General features: G+C 43.2%; 2 protein-coding genes across 3 annotated transcripts in view; one reads left to right on the forward strand and one right to left on the reverse strand.

The window, feature by feature from the left end:
• Positions 1–18411, reverse strand: part of MYO1D (myosin ID) — a 339856-nt gene that overhangs the window by 36705 nt on the left and 284740 nt on the right. The gene's annotated exons all lie outside the window — the stretch shown is intronic.
• The window catches only part of LOC141978669 (uncharacterized), a 28362-nt gene that overhangs the window by 3913 nt on the left and 6038 nt on the right, over positions 1–18411 (forward strand). Inside the window, exons 2-3 of one of the 2 annotated variants that reach the window (XR_012636414.1) lie at positions 1581–1694; positions 16647–17500. The exons of the other annotated variant lie outside the window; for it this stretch is intronic. The gene's annotated coding sequence lies outside the window, so the exon portion shown is untranslated. Of the gene's footprint in view, positions 1–1580; positions 1695–16646; positions 17501–18411 lie in introns of those variants that run through there. 2 annotated transcript variants of the gene reach the window in all.

Below are 18411 nucleotides of genomic sequence, written 5' to 3' on the forward strand. Positions count from 1 at the left end.
GTTTGAATGCAGACAGGATGATGACAATACCATTTCCGTACAGAACAGGCAGGTTATAGTAACCTTGGAAATGAAGGCCTGTCAAAGAATTACTATGTTTGATGAAATAGGTGCAACTGAGGTTCCATAGCCAGCAGGCCAAACTCCAAAATCCCCCTGATCGTGGAGGTGACAAGTAGGCAAGATACTTTTAGTAACAAGGGTGTAGAGCAGGGGTGGGCAAACTTTTTGGCCGAGGGCCACATCTGGGTATGAAAATTGTATGGCGGGCCATGAATGCTCATGAAATTGGGGTTGGTTGCAGGATGCGGTGAAGACTCTGGCTGGGGGTGCGGGCTCTGGGGTGGGGCCAGAAATTAGGAGTTCAGGGTGTGGAAGGGGGCTTCGGCAGGGGGTTGGGAGTCATGAGGGTGCTGGGGTGGGGCTGGGGATGAGGGGTTTGGGGTGTAGGAGGGTGCTCTGGGCTGGGATCGAGGTGTTTGGAGGGCGGGAGGGGGATCAGGGCAGGGGGTGGGGTGCAGTAGGAGGTCAGGGGTGCAGGCTTCGGGCAGCGCTTACCTCATGCAGCTCCTGGAAGCAGCGGCATGTCCCCCCTCCAGCTCCTATGCGGTGGCACGGCCAGGTGGCCCTGCACTCGCTGCCACCCCCCGCAGCTCCCATTGGCCATGGTTACGGCCCAATGGGAGCTGCAGGGGCAGCGCTTGGGGCAGAGTCAGCGTGCGGAGCTCCCTCGCTGTCCCTACGCATAGGAGCCGGAGGGGGGACATGCTGTTGCTTCCAGAAGCCATGCAGAGCGGGGCAGGCCCCAGACCCCACTCCCCGGCAGTAGCTCGAGGGCCGGATTAAAACGTCTGATGGGCTGGATGCAGCCCATAGTTTGCTCACCCCGGTGTAGAGAAATACTGACTGGTTATGCTAGAAAGGCAGTTTTATAAGGGCTTGCAGCACACAGCTCACAATCGTGACAAGAATCTGCATATTACTGGAGGACTGGTGAGAATGATGGTCCTCAGGAATCTTTTATGTGATGGTAATGAGTCTCGTGGATTTCTTACAGTGCAGACAAACTTGTCTTTCCCAACTGTGACTTTGAGCTGAATGGTCAGGCCCTCTGTTCCTTCTCAGCTGGCACTTTTGGCAGCACTGGATTTTTGATTCAGACAGGTCCCTGTTGCACTATAGGGTGGTTGTATTTTGGCACTGGAAGATGTTCTCCAGTTACGTTTCAATCAGGTCTGAGAACTAAAACCTAGGGGTCAATGAAAGAGTGACCAGAATCACCATAGTTTCTTCCTTTGCAATATTCTTTAACTCTCAGTGGTTGAAAGGGTGGGAATGGGGTTAGGATTCATATAGAAGGTTTGGAGAGTACTACTGAGGTAAACTATCCACAGCCTTCACTTGTAGTACCTTTTGATTTTCCCTTGGGACCTGGATGCAAATATGTTCATCAAATCAACCTGACCTGTGCTGTTCTAAAGGATGGGTTTAGTCTAGGCTGCATTCCCTTGGGTCTAAGTGCATCTTGATGAGCTGGGTAATCTTGACTTTCTTCTCCTTTAACATGTGGAATCCTGAAGAACAGAATGAGACCTTCTAACCCAGGGACATGATCAAGGCTGCTGCCCTGAGCAGTGAGGAAGGTTTTCTACCTTCTTAGCAGAACTGACCTGTGAAGAGGACCTAATGAGAAGGTAATCCAGATAAGGATAGACCTATACAGACATGTATCCCTTTTACATGAAGGGAGGAAGGACTACAATCTTTGTGAATACCTGTGTGATTCATAGATGTTAAGGACAGAAGGGACCATTATGATCATCTAGGCTGACAGTCTGCATAATACAAGTCACAGAATTTCACCACATGTTCAAACATGTAACTTCTGGTTGAGCTAGAGTATCTTTTAGAAAGGTATCAAATGCTGATTTAAGAACCTCAAGTGACAGAGGATCCATCACATTCTGAGAAAAGTTGTTCCGATGGTTAATTATTAGTGCCAGCCTGATGATTCTGACTGGAAGGAAGAAAGGACTTTACTCCATTGTCTGTGGCATCAGTGATTGCTTTGTCTGAATCACTTCACTCCAAGTTCCCTGCTGCTTGGTCCTAGTCAAGTGGAGGCTGACTACCCAGCATGAGGAGGGAGCCAGAGATGCTAGAGACAAATAACTTGAACCAACTGGCTTCAGGAGCAGCTGGCACCTTTTATAACAGCTGAGGCAGTGAAGGTAAACAGTTTGGGGGTGGGGGAGAATCTGCAACCTTTAACCGTCTCAGTATGGATCTTGCCAACAAACCAGCTGAGAGCAGAGTTCCCCTGAAGCCTGCTCAATTGCCTTATCCCATACCCTGCCAGTGCACTGGCTGAGCACCTCACCTGTGCCCTGGGAGTTTGCCGTGTGTGTGTGAGAGGGAGAGTGAGAATATTTCTTCTTGCTTCCCCTGGCTGTCTGCTGGCCATTTCTGAGAGCAAAGGGCTACTTTCAAACCTTCCTCAGGAAGCCAAAAAACAATTTGAGTTTTGCAATTCTGAGGAGAAAAATGGCAAAGCCAATCAAGGAATTTAGTTAAGTCTTTACAAATCCTGTGAAAGTTTTGATCCAAAGGGAGAACAGGACACTGCTGCCTGTGAAGTCGTTGAGACAGACAATTCTGGAGAGCTCTTCCACAGGTGGGCCTAAAACCAGGCTCACAGCAAAGATCTGGTCTGTCCCTGTTGCTTTGGAGACAAGGCACAACCACTGGAAAGAATGACTTGGAGAAAGTGCATCTTTTCTCAATGTAAACCCCCCCCTCACTAGAATTAACAACATCCATTTCGATTGGGTTTCATTCCACAGATGCTACTGCCATACAACAATGTCCTAAATATACCAGGCCACTTTGATCAGCTGCAATGGTCAGACACTTCCCAGCACATGGAGATTTGCAGCTTCTGACAAAGTGGTACTTTTTATTTCCAGTTGCTTTATTTTTAAACATGCACAGATCTGCCACAACACCTGCTGTTCCCTTTCTGACTGTAGAACAACAGGTGGGTGGTAGGGTTCAATGAGCAACTATCCGTTGCTTACACTATTTCATTTCCGTTTGTGCACATTCCCTCACCCCCACAAACCATGTGTCAAGGCGTTCAATCATACTAACACATACTTCTATTTTTTCTGAGAGTGGTGGAGGAAAGGAAGGGCAGAAGGAAATGGGAAAACGAGAAATTAATATTAAGTTTTGACATTTGCTGAAAAACAGCAACAGCGAGAAATCATGGAGCCCATCTACCATCAGCTGTTTCTTGCATTCACTCATCTTTTGCTAGAAAGTTTCTTATATTATTGAAGCCTCCTTCATTCTATGGCTGGGGACTGCCTGTTCTGTTTTCTAAAGCAAGAACTTCCCCTTAGAAAGTCTCTCCCCATTTCAGTTCACATTACTAGAAGGTGCCATTTAATTACCTGAATACTTTGCATTTAGAGCAACAGTGCAAAGAGACTGGTTTCCATGGCATGTTTCTTCCGGCATTTTAATCCACTGACATTTATTAGGCACCTCCGTTCTTCTTTGGCTTACACAGATTGTTTTCAGTTCTATACTTTGACGTTCAGCCTTAGTGTTCATTCTATTAAATGCACAAAGCTAGAGGAGGTCCAACGTTGTGCCTGACAGTTCCGACTCTCAGATCAGGAAATGGAAAGAGTCAAGGTTATTGTGGCAACGCTAAATGTCCCACACTGAAAAACCTAGGTATTTAATAGCATAATAAACAGAGAATGATCTGTAAGTGTTACGTTTAACAAGGGAGGAAGAAAAAACCCAAGATACAGGCCCATGCTGAGTTAATGCTGCTAGAGCAACCTTATGTTGCACATCTCACACTCACCCGCGTGCCGCTTGTCTTCATGCATTTTTCTTTTAATTATGGCTGTATACCACAAAGCGTAAAAGATGAGCAATGTGGAACAGATATCATCACAGCACCTTGACTGCTGAACTTTTGTGGTCTGACCTGACTGTTTACATTTCATCTTATTGCATTAACCCTAGTTTTTCACATTTAAGTCTTTCCCCCTTTTAAAGAAAAGAAAATATGGAGCTACTTACCTTGGGTAACTTATAAGATCCTCTGGCTCTACCAGTAGACATTGTAAGTTTATTGAGTCCACAAATGGACACTTAGCCAACTGCACATATTCATGCAGGGCATTGTTAAATGTGCCCCTACGTACCTAATGAAAAATAATCTACTGTGGACGCACTATGTGCATTTAAACAAAAACTCGTTTGTAACCAAGCAAGCATCAGTCATGAACTACTGACATGCAAAGTTTTAGAACTCGAGCTGGTATTGCTCTAGCCTGATGCAAATATATATATATATTTTCCCTCTATCTTAAAAGAGGTCTTCAGGCCGAAACGAAGCATAGAAAATTCAGTCTAAAGTTGAATGTTTCATAAAAGTCCCAAGAAATACTGATGTAAAAATTTGTTGACAGAGCAGAATTAGTGGAAGAAAGATCAATACAGTGTTTCAGACAACCATATTAGGAAGCTTTTTCTTTCAAACAATCTGTACGCAGCACAGGTGCAGTTCTTGCTGAAATGCTTAGCTGAAAATCCGAGGACGGGGATCTCAGCTATGCAAACAGAGTGCTAAGGGAGCAGCGGAAATAAAATAGCCAAGTAGTCCAGAAAGAAGAATTTAGCACAGGCTCAGGCAATGGGACATGTTCACTGCTGGTTGAAAACACCCTCAGTGAAGAGCAAGAACAGCTTCTTGACACAGGTATCTTCAAAAGGCATGTTCATTTATTAGGCCTAATTAGTCCAGCACTATCTGTATCATGCTTTATTGTAATGGCATGCAACATGTTCTAACTTGTAACTCAAAGAGTTTCAAAGAAGAGTTATGATGAAGTAAGGTGCACAACTTCCTTTGTGACAAGCACCCTACCTACTCTCAGTTACAGCATGTTGCTAGCTTTACTCATTAGTCAAATCAAGCATGCTAAGCTAATCTGAAGGCAAAAAGGTTATGTAGTTAAAACACAAATGTATTACCAACATGGAGTGAGCGCACACAAATCATTCACTTGAGGTTAGAATAAGGATGAAAGTAAAGGCCATGCAAAGAGCCAAAAGAGGATAACTAAGGATAATACAATAACAGTATATGGATTAAAAAAAAAAAGGAGTACTTGTGGCACCTTAGAGACTAATAAATTTATAAATGCATCCGATGAGGTGAGCTGTAGCTCATGAAAGCTTATGCTCAAATAAATTGGTTAGTCTCTAAGGTGCCACAAGTCCTCCTTTTCTTTTTGCGGATACAGACTAACACGGCTGCTGCTCTGAAACCTGAGTATATGGATAGTACAAACATGCACATCCTCATTCACAGTATTGAACCCACATTCCCCTGCCCTGCCATTAGGACAACAAAACTGGGCTTAGGAACATGGAGAAATGTATTCACTGAGCTAATGTGAGGAGGCCAGTGAAATCATCTTCTATCTCAGCATGAACATATTACGAAGAACTAGACAGTTATGCAAGTGGATAATGTAGGAGTTTGAAATCACACAGAATAAAATACATAGCACTAAAGTAAAAATTACAATTAGTCACTCCCAGTTTTTCTGTAATTACTGCACAGCTAAGGTGAGTTAGTTTATTTACTTATTTTCAGAAAGGTATTATCTTTTGCGTACATCTCAATAACCGTCTTACAAGACGCACTACAAATAACCTATATGACTGTCATACACGAAGATAAACACATTTGTGCACCCTACTGCAATTCCTCAGAAGAGCCACAGTCAGTAAGGATATTGTTTCTAATTTTTTTATTAAGATGATAGGAAGGGAAGGTTCAGTGCAGAAATTACAGGTGTTCCACAACCGCTTATATATTTATGGCTGTCCCTGAGACTCACCCATAAAATTTGAAAAGAAAAAAAACCTCTGGATTTTAAATCATGGTTATGTTAGGAAAGCAACAACTGAAGCGACTTTATAGCAGTCCTCAGAGATAACCTTTTTTTTTTTTTTTTTTTTTTTGAGTGTTACTTGCTAATTTCTATGCAATCTGGAGATCCTGTCATCTCTCACTGCAGCTGCATGTGCTGAGGGGGAGTTTTTGGAGCACTGAGTAATTTCCATGTTAACAGTTTCTCTTTCATGCAATGTACTGAAGCTCATATTCTAAAAATAAGAAAATAACTGTGCTCCCAACCCACATTAAAACAGACTAGAAACATATACAGCCCTCCCCACCCTTCCGACTGAGCTGCAGTAAATCTGTATCAATGTTTGGAGCCTGGAGACAGGGTGGTGGTTACCCCATCCCTTCACTTCCGCTGAAGCCCTCACCCAAACACGGTCTGATTTCTAAATGGCTCCTTCTGCTCTGACTGCTACCTCGGGGGGAGGGGGGGGCTGCAGCAGCAGCAGCTCACCCACTTTCATGTTTTCCTTTGGAATTCAGTAATTAACTCATTATATTACCCACTTGGGGTGACAGGAAGTCATTCAGATGCTGATGCTGTTGCCATGGAAACCATTCCTCTGCTCAGGAGATCCTTTCTGCCTCAGGAGTGCAATGGTTCCATAATTACTGTCATCCCAAATAATATGTAGATAAGCTGCAGCTCCATGCATGCACCATCCAGAGGCTTGCATACAAAGGAACTCCATTTTTGCTTTCAAATGGACAAACCCTTGTTGTGTCAGTATTTTTAGCTAATACTTTCACTCCAACCCATCCTCCTCCTAATCCTTTTATACTGGCTATTTTCCAGAAGGTTTCCTAGAAAGTCTGAAACAAAAGATGCTCCTTGGATGTATAACAAGGATGCTCTCAAAGGATTAACGTTCCTTCTGCCCTCTGTTTTTAAAAGGCACTGTTCAGGTGCTCCCAAAGGATGCTCAGCTTCTAGTGGCTTTGACCAAAACCTAATTCTTATCCTACTGTCTATCTTGAAAGGTAAACCATTTGCTGTCTGAGGCAATAACTCGAATCTGACCTACTAGAGTGCTGAATGTGACATCTGGAAGATGTGTTCCCTTCCTGAGGTTTCACTAGCACTAATTAACTTGTGCCATATGCATAGACCTCCAGCCCAAAATGGATAAAAGTGGGGATTTAAACAATTACATGTTAAGATTATTAAAATTTAAACTAAAATTTTGGTTCAAACTCTGAAGGCTTAAACTCACTTAGTGTGTGGTAATTGAAATAGAGTCCATTTAATTCACTGATGAATGGGGTGGAATGTATCAAAGACATCTGTCAGTATCAATACAGCTGCTGGTAGAGATACAATGTTTACATATAGAGGATAAATTCTACAATGTTTAGATTAAAAATTGCACTGAGTTAACTTGATACTGGGTAGTTTCATAATCTGATGTCTATCGGCCACATAGTGCTAGTGCTAATCTAATGCTACAAATACAATCCTACAGTCCAAAATACGGACGCAGTCATTTCCTACTGAAGAAGAGTAAATCCTGCATGCCAGTTCTGACCATTAGTTTTAACTGGCTGCATTGGAATGCATATAAAGAGGTAACCAGTGTAATGCTGGCATGCTGCGATACAGATCAGATCTAGTTATGAATGCTAACAACATTCAAGTGAATGCCAGGATTGTAGCTGGAGATGTCCGGATCAATCATGGGGTTATGGGTATAATACAGGAATAGTGTAAACTGGTCCCAGGTACAGCAGGTAAATCAAAAATGTCATGAGAAGGAAGTGAAATATTTGCATGAGCTGAACATTTTAGGGTTTAACTAGTAAGGGCATGAAACTGAACTGAGCCCCCCTCCCCCCCCCTTCTTCTGTACCAATGAAACCTACTCTGCTGGATCATTTCTATTCATGTCCAAAGCCATCTTGGCTAAGTCATGAAAGAAGTGTCCTTTCTTCACAAGGGTCATTTCTGACACATGCCATTACAGAATGTACACCGTGACACAGCTCTCTCAATACATTTAGTGCCACTAAAAGAATCAGGAGGTTAACACAAAGATGCCATGGAGACAGAATTTTAACTTATTTCCTGCACTACTGTCAGTAGTGCACACAAGTACAAGTACTCCTTTTCTTTTTACTGTCAGCCAGTAACTCCAGCCTCTGCAAAGCCTCCAAGGTTCAAATGACAAGGTGCGTAGCAAAGCTAAAGGTTGGGGATGTGGAAATTGTCAGTAGCCTGAAAGGCATACAGGCAATTTGTCAGAGATTTCTATTTAGTGGTACATTTGTAAAATCTGATGGTAACAATTTTAAAATATTTGCTGATAACACCCTTTCCTATACCGAGTGCCTGGATTGAAAGGAAAGCCTCTCAGACACATTGCAGCATGGCTCACATTGACTGACACTGTCTCAGCAGAACCAGTGTTGGCACTGTTTAGGGCATTCCTTCCCCAAGCACATATAGGACCAAATTTATAGAGAAGAACGGCTCACAATGCATGCAACAGTACTACAAAGCACCAGGCAAGCCTCTTTTGCTGCCACTGGCTATTATCCTGGGACTCATCTAGTTTACCCTGATATACTTGCCTCTCATACTCCCTCCCTGCTCGCAGAAGATACTCTTAAGAAACTGTAGGTTTCAGGTGGTGTTAAAATCGGCGGATTCATTCTAAATTCAACCTCGCACCCTATACCTGATGGTATTCCAGAAATAGCTTACTGTTTACTATTCAAAATGCCCATGACATCTTCCATACTTCAAGGTGCAACAGCAGCTGAATGGCAAGAGTTGAGAGATGTTAGTGCTTTTATTCTCAGTTTCTGTAAATTGTATACTACAGAGATTCTCACACCACTTGACTGAATCAGCTATTCAAGATGACAAAGGCACCTCCTGGGTGCTCCAGTTCAGAACCCTGCTCACTGGCATGCAACCTACAGCTGTCAATTACAATTACTTCTGATTTAATTGTCCTTCACATGAGTTCTCCTGAGCCACTGCTCCTCTTTGACAGATTTTATGTCACTAAACTCTCTTCTATACTGCTGAAAGTACCCAAAGGTTTCAGGATGTTACAATCTCTCAGGATCTAGACATGAAGCTTCCCTTAGAACCACTGATTCTGTTTTCTCCGGACAATGATTTTCTACTAATTTGGAAGGAAAGTTTCTTTTCCTCCATCTTCCACTCTGTTTTCTCATACAGTGTTGTCATGCTAAACACCACATTATTACAAGTAAATTACTGAATACAGTTGGTAAATTGATCATATCTAGTGTGTGTATCTTTACTGTACCCAACTGCCTTGGTCACAAGGGTGGGAGAGAGAGAAAAAGGAAGGACTGGGAAATTGGTAGGAAATATAAAAGGAGTACTAGTGGCACCTTAGAGACTAACCAAGGAAATAGACAAATCCAAAAAATAATTTAAAGGCGATATTATGCTCACTGGTTTAAGACATTAACCTATTTCCTTTGAACACTGAGATGCTACATCAATCATTAGATCACAGACAAGTCTCACACGCAGCCTCTAAACGGATGCCACAAGAGATAAAGTCCTGGAAAAGTTCACCTCTGATGGAAAGCTCAGTCACGGGCGAGTTGGTCATTTGTGTGTCAGTCTCCCCAACCTCCAATGGCTAATCAAAGCAAAATTCATATCAAACCCTTTCTTTCATGGTTTCATTCCCTGTCCTTCATATTCATTCACTCTTCTTGCAGATAACAACCCTACAAATTTAACTCATAGAAATCAAAGTTATAATCTTTCTCATCCGATACCAGATGAAAATGAATACCAGATGAAAATACAATTACAGCTCATTCCTAATTATTTCCAACAAACATAAGTGAATCTGACTGCTCATAAAAATTAAAACCAGATATTACTAGCTAAACAAGATACCCCATCAGCAAAGCAGTCAGTCCTATACTGCACCAAGCCTGTGTATCAATCCTGGAAAGAACTGGGGGGGGGGGGGGGAGCTCTTCTAATTGTAGCTGTGCAGTGTGAAAAGGCACCAATAGGAAACAAAGCTGACAACAAAACTCATTTTAATGTATGACCTAAATCCTATCTGAACCCAGAAACCCTTACCACCTTCTAGGACTCTACTTTAGATTTCTTCTTATAGAAAGAAATAGAAGTGACCTATCAGTAGAATTCATCCCCTTGTCTGGGCAAAACAAGGTCGCTCCATTAGAGGAGGGATCAGATATTAAAGCTAATACTGTAACTTAGCCAGAGAAAAGGAAGTGGAAAGTGATCTTTAAGTTGAGCACAGGCACAGTCAGTAACTATATTAGCTCTCTGGCACCAGGTGAAGTGGAAGTTTAACATTCATACATTTTGCATTAGTGCACTGCAGGTTATCAACCTCTGATGTCAAACGGCTAACATGTCAATGAGGCTCTGGGAGCAAGAGGAATGTAGGGAGAATGCGAGCAGAATGACAAGCCTTTTGACCTTTCTACTTGGTTTTCAAGGAAAGCTCTTTTATTTCCTTCTTTTGAAATCATTACATGAGTGCTTCTCCACTGCAGGATAAACATTAAGTCAGCACTTGATACTGTATTGTCATCACATGCCCTCACCTGTGGTTTGAAAATAGCCAACAAACCTCTTCACAGTCAGCTGTACGGCTGAAAGTGATACCACCTGCTGCCATGAAAGAGAAGAAAGATGCTTGCTTAAGCTGATACACGGTTAGCAATCAACCTCTTTCCCATTTACAGCAAGAATGCCCAGGAAGCTGGGGAAAGAAGGCAGCTGCACAATGGTGCCACGCGGGGATGCCGCTTTCACTCTCTTCATTTTTATGCTCCCACTAGTTCCTCCCTAACTATCCTTTTTGTTTAAAGAGGTATCTATTCCCCTCTTAAATACACTCACTGCACATTGCTTAGGGTAATAAATCAACATAATTTGGGACTTTCTGCCTTATTCATATTGTGGGATAGTCCAGCTGAGTAATTACCTTGAAAAAGAACCAACGGGGAGGCAGGAAGAAGGCATTATTAATGGTTGAGACTTATCGTCAAAGTAACTTATTCTTATTCTATAAATTACCTAGAAATTGTTGAATCAAGTGTATAATATGATAAAGTCTTTAAACAAAATATGGGGAGAATGTATAACCACACCCCAAACTTTGTTCAGTTACAGTTACGGATTCTCAAGTGCAATTCCTATCAAAGCAATCACTAAAAATCACAGACATGACCTGTTAGGTAAAAATCCATCTGCACTGAAGCCTTGCCAACATACAAATTTATACCAATTTAATTAAACCCTTTTAGCTAAACCAGTGCAAATACCCAAGTGGCCAGATCTACACTATAAACTTTTGCTGCTATAGGTATTTTAGTCAGGGGTGAGATGAGGTACGATTTGTGACTAAGTTGAGCTGGCAAAAGACCCTAATATAGTGGCAGCTATATTAGTAAGATACATCTACAGTAGGAATGTTTTGCTAGAATAATATACCAGTGTATCTGAGCATAGACCTGTCCTGAGTGTGATTTATTTCAGATGAATTTTACCCTGTTACTGATCAATTTAACTAAACTGAAATAAGCCACTCTTACACTGAAATAAGTGAGGGCACCACAGGTGTTTGAACAGGTTTAACTAAATAGTTTTAAAATCACACCTGTAGTTAAGCTAGTGCAACTCTCCACGTAGACAAACATTTACACTATCTAGGTACTTGGCATGGCCGTCATCACCACAATGCGTGACTACTCAGCTCCACAAACTTCTCTTCATTTCCACTACCATCGACAAAGCATATGCCCAATTCCTCAAAACCGGTCAAAAGCAAAACCTTAGCTCCAACCTCAGTAAGGGTTAGCTACTTTATCAAACACACTTCTAAAATGGAAGTATTTCTACAAAAAAAATATTCTGAGGTCAGAGTTAAGGTTGTGCATTGTGTGATTTTGACTAATTGGATGTGTGCATATGGTGAACTTCAGCAGGTCAACAGAAGGCTGGGTGAATGGGTGAGGAAAAACAAAGCATTAGAGTATATGGGCAGGGAGGTTGGCAAGGGGCTGGATGGAGGTTGGAAGCAAGGCTGGGTAGTGAGGCTGAGTAGCTGAGGTTTGTACCAGGGACTGTCTGGGGAAGGGCTGGAGCAGGCATTGTATAAGGGAAAAGGAGAGCAAAGAATCTGTGTTCTGTCAGCCTCAGTGGCTAAAAATAAAAGTTTTGGCTAAGAAACCCAGTAACTTAAGTATACTTGATTTTTTAACCTGCTCAATTACACTATGCTGGCATTTGATAAAGGCTGAACCACAGAGTGAAATCTAGGGTTTGTCACTTTTGATATTGAGATATCATAGGGACCTGAAAAATATCAGAAGCTTTGAGAAAATTTAAAAAGGAACAATTTAAAATTGTTTAGAATTCTGCACATATGACTAAGGTGACTGACAGTTACCTAGAAAATTCGTGTGCCCTCTGAAACAGCTCATCTTTGAGAAGGGTGTGCAGATGAGAAGGTTACTCACTTTGTGCAGTAACTAAGGTTCTTCGAGATGAGTGTCCCTGTGGGTGCTCCACTGCAGATGTTGGTGTGCCCCTGCACCTTTGCTCGGAGAATTTTACCGTTGGTGGTTGAAGTATCGTGTGTGAGACCCAGACTCCTGAGTTCCTTCTCTATTGCAGAGCCTGAACCAAACTCCGAAGTAGAGGGGAGAGACACTCATCTTGAAGAACCTCAGTTACTGCACAAGATGAGTAACCTTCTCTTCTTTTTCAAGAGAGATGTCCCTGTGGGTGCTCCACTCCAGGTGACTGTAAAGCAGTGCCCTTTAGGGTGGTAGGGGCTTTGGAGTTGATAAGATAACTGTGGATAGTATCGCTCAGCCAAGCCGGGTATCCGCTTTAGGGCCTTGCATAATAGCATAATGTCTCGTGAAGGTGTGTTTGGAGGCCCAGGTGGCAGCCTTGCATATGTCTATCAAGGGAACATTGTTTAGGAATGCTGTAGATGTTGATATAGATCTGGTTGAGTGCACCCCGATTGTTGATGGGGGCTGGGTGCCTTTTAATTGGTAGCATAGGCCAATACACCCAGATATCCATTTAGAGAGTCTCTGAGTGGACATGGATATACCCCTGGATCGTTCTACTATGGATACAAAGAGTTTTGGAGAAGTCTGAAATGGCTTGGTTCTGTTCAGGTAGAAAGCCAGTGCTCTTCTAACATCCAGGGTGTGCATCATAGCTTCAAACAAGTTTGCATGTGGGTTAGGAAAGAAAGGCGGAAGCTGCATTAGTTCATTAATGTGAAATGATGAATGTACCTTGGGTAGAAATTTTGGATGGGTACATAGCATAACTTTATCCTTTAAAAAGATCAAATACGGTGGGTCTGCCATAAGCACCCCTACTTCTCCCACATGTCTGCATGATGTCATAGCTACTAGAAATGACACCTTCATGGACAGGTGCAATAAGGAGCAGGTTGCTAGAGGTTTGAAAGTTTTCTGAGCAAGGATCGTTAGCACCAGATTCAAGTCCCAAGATACAGTGGGTGGTCTGATGTCTGGGTATAGAGCTTGTATGCCCTTGAGGAATCATTCGGTGATTGGGTGGGCAAAGATTGTAGTGTTGTTAATCTTCCCATGAAAAGTGGTGATGGCTTCCAGGTGTACTTTCAGTAAACTGATGGAAAGGCCCGACTGTTTTAGTTCTAAGAGGTAGTCTAGGGAGAGGTGTAGATGTTGCATCAGTTTGTTTGGCAGTGCACCATGTTGTAAATCTCCTCCACTTATAGAAAGAGGTGCTACGAGTACAGGGGGTCCCTGGTATATGCCTCCCACTTATCCATTGTTTCGCATATCTGTTGCTCATCAATAGGGGAACGTGTTCCGATTCACGCTGGTCCCGATCCTCATATCCGTCCTTTGCAACTTACAGTACAGTACTGCAAACATTCCAAGCTGCCGACCCCCACTCCTTGGCTGGAGCGGAGCAAGCCCCCGCACCCCGATGCCTAGCAGGAGCACCAGGTGAAGTGGGGCAAGCCCCAAGTGCTGGGTGGGGCACATATTTTTACGGGGGCCTCCATTTTTCTGGGAGCCCATGGCCAGAGTGTCTATACTCCCCTTCCCCTTTCTTCCCCCGCTGCCGCAAGGCTGGCTGGAGGTGGGGAGAGGCGGCCAGATCACTTGTACCCCTCTGGCCCCCATCACAGCCCACCCACCCAGGGCCCTCCCCTCCTGCCTACATCACTGCTATACCAGCGGGTCCCTGGCATCCGTCATTTTGGTATCTGTCGCCCTTTTCAAGAACACAACCCTGACAAAAACTGGGGACCTGCTATGGAATAACATCCTTTGGACCTGGTCTGAACAGTTTAGTTCATCATGAAAGAGAAGCCATGCCTTGAGATGTAGCATCTGCAAGTTGGGGTGTTGTAACTGTCCCTCCCATTGTATCAGTAGATTTGAATGGAGAGCAAGTGTGATTAGGGGGTGTGCTGACATGTAGGGATACACCAGTTGTCTCAGCCATGTGGGGGCTATTAGGATGACTCTGGCTTTGTTTCAGAGTAGCAGCCATGTTAGTCTGTATTCGCAAAAAGAAAAGGAGTACTTGTGGCACCTTAGAGACTAACAAATCTATTTGAGCATAAGCTTTTGTGAGCTACAGCTCACTTCATTGGATGCATTCAGTGGAAAATACAGTGGGGAGATTTATATACACAGAAAACATGAAACAATGGGTGTTATCATACACACTGTAAGGAGAGTGATCACTTAAGATAAGCTAATACCAGCAGGAGAGCGGGGGAGGAGGGAGAAAACCTTTTGTAGTGATAATCAAGGTGGGCCATTACCAGCAGTTGACAAGAACGTCTGAGGAACAGTGGGGGTGGAGGGGAATAAACATGGGGAAATAGTTTTACTTTGTGTAATGACCCATCCACTCCCAGTCTCTATTCAAGCCTAAGTTAATTGTATCCAGTTTGCAAATTAATTCCAATTCAGCAGTCTCTCGTTGGAGTCTGTTTCTGAAGTCTTTTTGTTGTAATATTGAGACTTTTAGGTCTGTAATGGAGTGACCAGAGAGATTGAAGTGTTCTCCGACTGGTTTATGAATGTTATAATTCTTGACATCTGATTTGTGTCCATTTATTCTTTTACGTAGAGACTGTCCAGTTTGACCAATGTACATGGCAGAGGGGCATTGCTGGCACATGATGGCATATATCACATTGGTAGATGTGCAGGTGAACGAGCCTCTGATAGTGTGGCTGATGTTATTAGGCCCTATGATGGTGTCCCCTGAATAGATATGTGGACACAGTTGGCAACAGGCTTTGTTGCAGGAATAGGTTCCTGGGTTAGTGGTTCTGTTGTGTGGTGTGTGGTTGTTGCTTGTTAGCAATGGTATCGGTGGGAACGCATATAGGAGGTCCATGTTCCAGCTGATTAGAAACGCGTCTCCCATGGATTGCTTCCCCAGACCTGCCCTGGAGCAAAATTTTTCACACTTTGTGTTGCGGGCAGTGGCAAATAGGTCGATGTGTGGGTGACCCCATAGTCGGAATACATGTTGCAGTACTGGATTGCTCAAGTCCCATTCATGGTCACGTGGAAATCATCTGCTGAGTTTGTCTGTTGTTGTGCTCTGGGATCCAGCTAGGTAAGAAGCTAAGATATGGATGTTGTGTCGAATTAACAGAGATTCCAAGTTTGATGGTCTCAGTGCAGAGCGAATGTGATCTGGCTCCCCCTTGCCTGTTTATACGGAACATGAAGGCGATGTTGTTGGTCATGACCCTTATGTGTTGATTTTTTATGAACGGCAGGAAGTGGAAGCAGGCATTGCGGATGGCGTGGAGTTCTAGAAGGTTTATATTAGGCTTGTCTTGGCTGTGGACCATAGAATCATAGAAGATTAAGGTTGGAAGAGACCTCAGGAGGTCATCTAGTCCAATCCCCTGCTCAAAGCAGGACCAACCCCAACTAAATCATCCCAACCAGGGCTTTGTCAAGCCTGACCTTAAAAACCTCAAAGGAAGGAGATTCCACCACCTCCCTAAGTAACCAATTCCAGTGCTTCACCACCCTCCTAGTGAAATAGTTTTTCCTAATATCCAACCTAGACTTCCACCCACTGCAACTTGAGACCATTGCACCTGAGAGCACAATGAGAGCAATTTAATTGGAGGCTGTTTTTTTGCTGGTCTGCTCTCTTTGGGATGAGGAGGACGACCATTTCGTGGCAGGTCTGTTGGATTTTGGGGACCTCAGTGGTGAGGGAACTGGTGACCCGTACCGGAAAGGGGGTTCTTGTCCTGGATCAGAGGCTGGTCTCAAGGACTTCTCCATTAAAATGAGCTTAAGCCTCAGGTCCCTGTCCCTTTGTGCCCTAGCTTTCAATTTGCTGCAATGGGCACTTTTCTGGGGAACATGGGATTCACCAAGACAGCAGACACATTGAGTGTGTCCGTCAGACACCGGCATTGCCTCTCTGCATGTAGTGCACAGCTTAAAGCCTGGTGGACCCAGCATTATCACTGAACTCAACTACGGAGTAAATAAGAATTTTTATTTTTTAACAGGAACTAAGCTAAAAAATGAAACCTAACTACTAGAAAGACTACTAAAGCTAACTATGTAACTTATTTGAATAAAACGACAGGTTTTTACAGGACTGCAGAGCTCCATCTCAGACCAGAGACAGTTGGGAAGGAACTGAGGAGTCCGGGTCGCGCACGCGATACTTCAACCGCCAACGGCGCGTGAGGTCCTGCGTGTGCACGGCCTGTACGGGCACTGCTGTCAAAGTGAGCGAAGGCGCAGGGGCGCACCAGTACCTGGAGTGGAGCACCCACAGGGACACTCATCTCAAAGAAGAATTTCATGTTTAAAGTATTAACCCTGCTTTAAATGGAAATCTCAATGCAACCTTAACTCCGGAGCCACTAGAGCTCCTCCATAACACAGACACTTTGCGTTCAATGACTTACATATAGAGAAACCTAAAGGAAAGAAATTACCTTTTCCTCTAAACATTACAGTTCAGATAGATTTCCTATTAGACATTTATTCTCAAGAATTTATTTGAACTTTGTAGTAAAAATTCTCTCTAAGCTAAAATTTGATTAAGTTCCTAAACCCAGACTAAACCGATTAATTTACTGCTATCATTTTAATTATATGGCCAGGATGGGGTACCCAAGAAACAAGCCAATATGTCAGGGAAAGACTTCCCCTGAACAGAAACATCAATTAGAAACTTGTTTCAGAGGCAGACAGATTTTATATAGATCTCCTCTTTAGGAAGCCATCCAAAAAAAATCTAGGTCAGCGTTTGGCCGCTCCGCTGCCCTAGTTTCACACCCTGTACTTAGCTGTGATTACTAATATGCTACAAAGTAAGTATATTACTATTAGCTACAACATACATGTGAGATTCTAAACTGACACATGAAGCTATATTAGCACAGACTCAAACAGTTCTATATGATACACAGGTGCATTTAATTCGGCCAGCGTCCCAGGGAATTAGATTTTACAAATAGTCAGTGATCTGAAACTGTCCTATGTGCTGCATCTGCTGTACCTTGAGGGACTTAGGTGTGTGCATTAGAATGTAAATTTCCTGATGTCTGTGGGACCAATTAACACCCATAATATTAAAGGAACGTTTGGCAGTCTTGCTATTTTCCTCTTAAATATAATTATGAATAAAAAAATCTACTCTAGCTTGCAACAGATGATTTAGTGGATAGAACACTAAACTGGGGCTCAGAAGACCGGGGTTCAATTCCTGATTCAGCCACAGACTTCCCTACACCTCACAATGTTGTGAAGCTCATGGCTTGTCTACACTTGAAATGCTGTTGCATCTGCACCAGTGTAGACACTACCTACACCAATGGAAGGGGTATTTAGGTTCTTATACCAAACCTGTTGCCATGGCATCTGAGCACCCGGTAAAGTATTGTTCCCATTTCACAGACTGAGAAATGGTGGCAGGGAGAGGGAAAGCCAGTGAACAGTAGCACGTTACTTTACATATGCTCACTAGCACAGCTGCCATGCTGCTACATGGCAGAGTTGTGCTCTTAATTACTGTACATTTCCTGTCCTCTCACAAGACCTTAAATAGACTGCCAGGATTCCCAGCCAATGTTGTGACACTGAGCAGGAGAGTGCTAGCCACAAAATCACAGCTTTGGGACAAGGTTTCATTTTAAAACTCCTTTTTATATTAAGTTAGTCCAATAAAAGATATCCCCTCACCCACCTTGGGCTAGCACAATCTAACACCTTCAAAAGCTCTAGTCACACAAGGCAAACTGGACGTCAGCATGTGCTAAGTTGGATGAATTAAAGCATAAGGGGAAGCCTTGTCTTGACTTTTAGAGTGTGTTAGATCAAGCTAGCTAATGTGACCTAAC

The sequence above is a fragment of the Natator depressus genome, chromosome 27 (assembly GCF_965152275.1).
Source record: "Natator depressus isolate rNatDep1 chromosome 27, rNatDep2.hap1, whole genome shotgun sequence".
NCBI lineage: Eukaryota > Metazoa > Chordata > Testudines > Cheloniidae > Natator > Natator depressus.